A 6,000-nucleotide genomic window follows, 5' to 3' on the forward strand; every position below is an offset into this window, starting at 1 on the left:
ACGTCTTGGCTGTGCGACGCTGAGAAAACATGTAAGGCTTTATTTTCTCCACGAGGATTACACTCTCCACACCCTACATAAACTATTAGGATGTGGTTGGACTGTGGCTAATTAGAAAACCGTCAGTCATTGTGCTTGGTACTCTTAGGCCCTGTCCACACGTAGCCGGGGATCTGCCAAAACATAGATATTTTTCCACACGAAAACGGATCTTTTTAATAACTCCGGCCAAAGTGAAGATCTGCATTTTCTCCGTTTTGGGTGTCTGCGTGTGGACAGACAAAACCGGAGTTTTAAGGTCCGCAACGTCACTTTCCGCGACAAAAAATGCTGACATCACGTGTGCGACCTGTGTTTACACTAGCCGACAGCATGGATGCCCTCAGAGCTGCGCTCGCTTTATCAATTGTCCAAGCGCTTTTTGCTTGTTTGTTTTTGCAAGCGGAATTACTGCTCCATGCGGAAGACCACAGGAAGACGAAAAGTTACGCTGACTGGATACTATTCGGGGGAAGTACTGCCGCCTGCAGGTCTGGCATGTCCTTAACAACGTATTTATCCGGGTACGTATGGACAGAGTTTTTTTTTAAACGAGGTGGTGTGGATGCAAGTTTTTGGAGGGGCGGATATTCGTTTTTAAAAAAACTCGGCTACGTGTGGACTAGGCCTTAATTCTCACCGAGTAGATTTTTAATGAGCCCTTGCAAGGCGCTGTACCTGTGGTGTCCAAACTTACTTCCTTGAGGGTCGTAATTGGCAGTTTTGAAGCTTTATATGAAAAAAACAGAAAATTTGAAGAAATGTATTTCATATGTTGTACTTTTACTTACTCGACCAGAGAGAAACCACAAGGTGCTCTAAAGCTATTCTGATTTTTACCGGTCAGTCTACATTGCTACCCTCATCTATGGTCACGAGTGACCGAAAGAACGAGATCACAGATACAAGCGGCCAAAATCGGTTTTCCCTGCAGGGTAGCTGAGCTCTCCCTTAGAGATAGGATGAGAAGCTCAGTCACCCAGGAGGGACTTGGAGTAGACCAGCTGCTCCTCCACATCGAGAGGAGCCAGTTGAGATGGCTCCAGCATCTGATTAGGATGCCTCCTGGACAACTTCCTGGTGAGGTTGCACAGCAAATCAGGAGGAGATCGTAGAGAAAAACCCAGAACACCCTGGAGGGACCATGTCTCTTATCTGGCCAGGGAACGCTTTAGGATTCTCCAAGAGGAGCCGGTCCAAGTGGCTGGGGAGAGGGAAGTCTTGGCCTCCCTCCTTAGCCTGCTTCCCCCGAGACCCTTTTTTGGATAACGGGAGAAAAGTGGATGGATGGCTTCATTGTTTTCTGTTATCTTGGACTTACATATACATTTTTGGTTTGCTGCACTGAAAACATTTGGTTAAATTTTGGTGTTTTAACACAAGGAACGTTGTTGGATGGATGTCTACTATTGTAGTTAACCGTTGTCATTTTAAAGATGATACAGTTTGTCTGCATATTTTTTTTACCAGACCTAACATATTTAAAATATGTCTTTTTAAAGACCAAGTTCACTTGTTTGTTTTTTTCCAACACATTTGCAGTGGTCTCTGGTATAAATGATTGCCTCCGCACTGACATGGACCTCAAAACCACACAGGCTGACAGCTCGTCTGACAGCTCCACATGACGTCTTGTCTGTGCAACTACGAGTCGATCTCTGTGGGAAAAAGAGAGCGAGTGTTTCCCGGTCTATTTTCTATTGTCAGCTAATGCAGGAATTAGGGGTAGAGGACTATTTTCACTTTAAGCCTGCATGTTTTAAAAAATAACAAGTAAAAAAAAAATGGTTTCTCAGTGAACTTGGTCTTTAAGTATCTGGTGGCATGACCAATCAGTGCTGACAGACCAACACAAGAGTCTTTCTCAAAACTTTCCTTACATCAACCTCACCCTGGACTTGGACTCACACCATGCCCCAGGCCTCCTCCTAACATGACTCACGTCAGCTGCATCAAGGTCACGCCACACTAGCATAATGCTAACATGACGAGGTCATAACCTACACATAAAGCCAGTAGGGACGGTCCTGCTTCATGTTCTCAATGATGAATACATGCTAGGGTTCAAATTTTGGACATGCTCAAACCCGGCATTTGTGAAGATCAATGTCTTCTTGATTCTCATCAAGATTCTGCAAAACCATTCACATCTGTGCCATATCAAGGTATCGAATGTGAACAGCGGTTGAGTTTTCCCCAGAGAAAGGATGGTACAGAGGCTGAACCCACTGAAAACTGGTATGACAGTATGATAACACGATCAAAGGCTGTCAAGAATGGAGGAGGAAGTGGCGAATGAACAAAGCAAACATGGGTTTTGGAAGACAGAGACGTAGCTATAGTCCAGAGGGTTGGGAATAACACTGCACTGCCAACCTGTCAGAGAACTTCCAGCTGGATCAGGGTCACGGGCCGAGCAAATACCTTCCCCATGCCAGATCTTTGTGCTTGTCTGCTCATTCCTCCTTGCCAAGATCCCGGTTTTGCAGAACCTAAATGTTCATGTTCACCCTAAATGGATTTTTCAGATGGGGAGAGTTTGAGGGAGGAGGTGGAAGCCTCCGGTATGCAAATTACAAGCCTGTTTCCAGTCTTTCCTCTTTGATTTCTTTTATTTATAATCTTTCTGTTCAAAACATGTTATGCATCGCAAGAATGGCAGACATAACACCAACTGCTTATGTTTTATGTAGGTACGTTAATCCTGCCAAGGGTGTTTTTTTTTTAGTTAAAACACATAAAACATATATTTGGGCTATGTAGGGCACATACTCCCAACCTTTAGCACTACGGGGAACCTAAATATGTCCTCATTTTCAGTGACTGGATTAGTTTTGACATGCTTGAGCTCTTTCTGCATGTAAAGTCAGTGGGGTTGGCTGTGAAACCATGTAGCTGCAGCACTCGAGAGGCAGATTATGTATTTTTTTCATTTACTGGCAGTTTGTGTGCACAAGTCATGATCATACGTGCCTGAGTAGAGTAGACTATGTGGCTCCTCAGTAGATAATCACACTAAAGGGTTATTTCAGACATCTTGCAAAGTGTTTCTGTGCAAAGGTCAGAGGTACCTGTTGTAGATAGCTTCCTGAACAGCCCATGTTTGGAGAAATAGCTTTTATAGCTGACTGTACTGGTGCGCTAACTTTTTTTAAAGGCACACTTGACACTTTTGCTTGTGTTTAGCACCCCCTAGTGTCGGTTAATAATTCTCTGTGGTCAAAGCAAACGTGAAACCTATCTCCTCACTGTGGCTGTGGCTGTGGCTTTGTCTTAACACCTTAATTTAACTGCTGAGGTGTCTCTGCAGCCTTCAATAGTTTCGGCAGGAGCGGTTCATCACTATATCAAACAAATCAGCTGTGTTCACGATCTAAAACTTGCAGGAAACGTGCTGCAAGCAGACTCCAGCTCCACCATGTCGGCTGTAAAGGGTCATTTTAACAAATACTGGCTCAAGAAAATGATTTAAAAATATGAAAAAGTTGCAAAGCATCCTTTTAATACGAGAATGCAAAATTATGATTGATCAACTGAATAAACTCATTCGCTGCCAGCCGTTTCCTGATCGGTAAAACCCTTCGCTGCCAGCGTTTCTCACCGTTTTAACTGTTTTTTTTAAGAGTCACAGGAAGTTGCGAACTAGTATGATGTCAATGCCAAAACAAACAAAACAACCAAAACAAAGCGGAGACTCACCTCTTACATCAGGAAGAATCTGCGCGTTTCGATCGTTATCCGTTCTTTCATAATCCGTTGTTGAACTGTGATCGGCAGAAGCTTTTCCGGTTCGCGCCTCACTTTTTTTTATAGCAGCAGTCCAAAACGATCTCCTAACACATGAACCCTTTTCAGATTGATATTCTGGAATATGTGCGGACAATTCAGTCCGGTTTTTAACCAGAACTGTGTTTTCAGACACACCACGTTTGTACCGGAACTTGTCCTTTCGGCTGCCTTCACACAGCAGGTAAAAGTTCCAGATGTCTGGGGGGGGGGGGGGGGGGGGGGGGGCAATGGTGCGGCGGGCGTACATGCGTCATTTACCCAAACAAAGCCATTCAGTCAAACGTGGCAGACGAAGAGATAGAATTCCTCTCACTGATCCGACTTATGTTAAGCATAATTCTGAGCACACGAAGACGCGTAAGAGACCTGGATGATGAAGCTCAATGGTTAAAGGAATCACGGAAGTGGAGTGAAGCGCTCCGTCGCGCTTCTAGGAGACGGTACCGTAGGAGGCGAGCTGCCATGGTTCGCCTCATGCTACAGCAGCGGGCTATCTAGGTGCGCACAGCGTCCCCCGGTCCCCTCCTCCCTGTCCGGAACTCGACCTCACCAGTCTGAAGCAGCCACCTTGTCCGTGACAAGTCCGGACCTGTTACTAGGGGCTTCGTCCGGTTTAATTACGGAAAAGGTTATCCGGATGTTTGTATTCAGACACAAAGGTCTTACGGACAGAGTCCTGAACATTTCCGTTTTTCATGGCCTGTCTGAAGGGGGCTATGGATTTTCTGCTTCCTGATCACGTGACGTGTGATGTATGCGGATGAAGATCGGCTTTAGAGCTGAGATGTTTGTTCTCACGGTGCGGGGGCTCGTTCCGATGCCCACACAGTAAAAAAATGCAAATGACAACTTTTGTCGTCATTGGCAGTTAATGAGTTAATGTGCATGATTCCTAGAAGAGATACGAAGTATAATTTCAAATGAGGGGCAAAAATGTTCTATCTATGGTTCAGGGGTCAAAATTAGGAACTTTTGTATATTTTTCTCATAATAACCGTGTGATGTGAACTTTGGAGCAGTATCAGGTTTTATAAAATAATGTTTACATGAACTGCTGTGTATTTTTGACATTGAAGCCATTTTGAGACTGACGCAATCCATTTTGATCCGGATACTCTTAGACTAGCCATCAACTCATCAGTCCTGAAGAACATAAACCTTTTTTCTTCTATTAGACATTGTTCAAGAAGATGTCCATGGATAAGAAAGCTGTTTCCATTTCTGACACAAAAGCACACTTCTGACGTACGGTCATTTTTTTCTCTAGGGCAATGTCCCCAAATTACAAGCATCTGTGGACCAAGCAACAATAAAATCAAATATATATAACAGAGTGAAATAATGAACAGAAGCAGTCCAAGTGCTGCTCTGAACCAGCCGTAGAGTTCAAATAACTGATAAACTTGTGTTTGCACACTTCAATACACAAACCAGTATATGCAAGTGTTTAAAGCCAGAAAAGTGTGCACAGCACACATCGACATCTTACTTCATGTACTTTTTCTTTGGTAGCCGTTCAACGGGGTTTCCCTACAGATATCCCACAAGAACCGTTCCAGCGCTGCTGGCTGTCTGAAGTTGGACACACTTTAAGAGGTTCTGTCTGAACCCATCTCTGGATGTGTGCACAAGCACAGACGAGGCGTTACTATAGACAGCTGTTCACACAGCTGCAGTACACACACCCACATTTATACATATAATACACACACTAGCTTCAGAGAGGGCTCGGTGGGGGTTACGGAGTTTGTACACTCTCCATCGTCCACAGCTGGTGCGGGGAAATGTGCAAACAGTGAGCTGAGCTGCAGCTGTAGCAGCTCGCTCAGAGCTGTGGGGATACTCCAAAGGAGGAGACTACAAAGGAAAACAAATTCATTCACTGCAGTCATTCATGTAACTAATGGTATTTTTCAGTCAAACAGCCTCATCCTCCTCAGCGTAGCCTCAGTCTTAAGGGTTGTCATGCAGCATATCATCTTTCCTTTTACTAACTGGACATTAGTGGCCCAGTCAGATTCTTGAGTCTAAGCTGGGACTGGCAGGGAAAGAGTCCTCAGGCTTTCAGGCCCCCTGCTGTGCTGTTTTAGCTGCTGGAGGATGGAGAAGCACCTTGGGATACCAAGTAATCTGTCTGACCTGGCTGTTCAAATCAATGGCAATCTGTAGAGA

The 6,000-nt window shown here is 44.6% G+C and overlaps 1 protein-coding gene across 1 annotated transcript in view; it reads left to right on the forward strand.

The window, feature by feature from the left end:
- Positions 1-6,000, forward strand: part of fam20ca (FAM20C golgi associated secretory pathway kinase a) — a 49,676-nt gene that overhangs the window by 12,239 nt on the left and 31,437 nt on the right. The gene's annotated exons all lie outside the window — the stretch shown is intronic.

This window comes from Nothobranchius furzeri, chromosome 12, assembly GCF_043380555.1.
Source record: "Nothobranchius furzeri strain GRZ-AD chromosome 12, NfurGRZ-RIMD1, whole genome shotgun sequence".
Taxonomy (NCBI): Eukaryota; Metazoa; Chordata; class Actinopteri; order Cyprinodontiformes; family Nothobranchiidae; genus Nothobranchius; species Nothobranchius furzeri.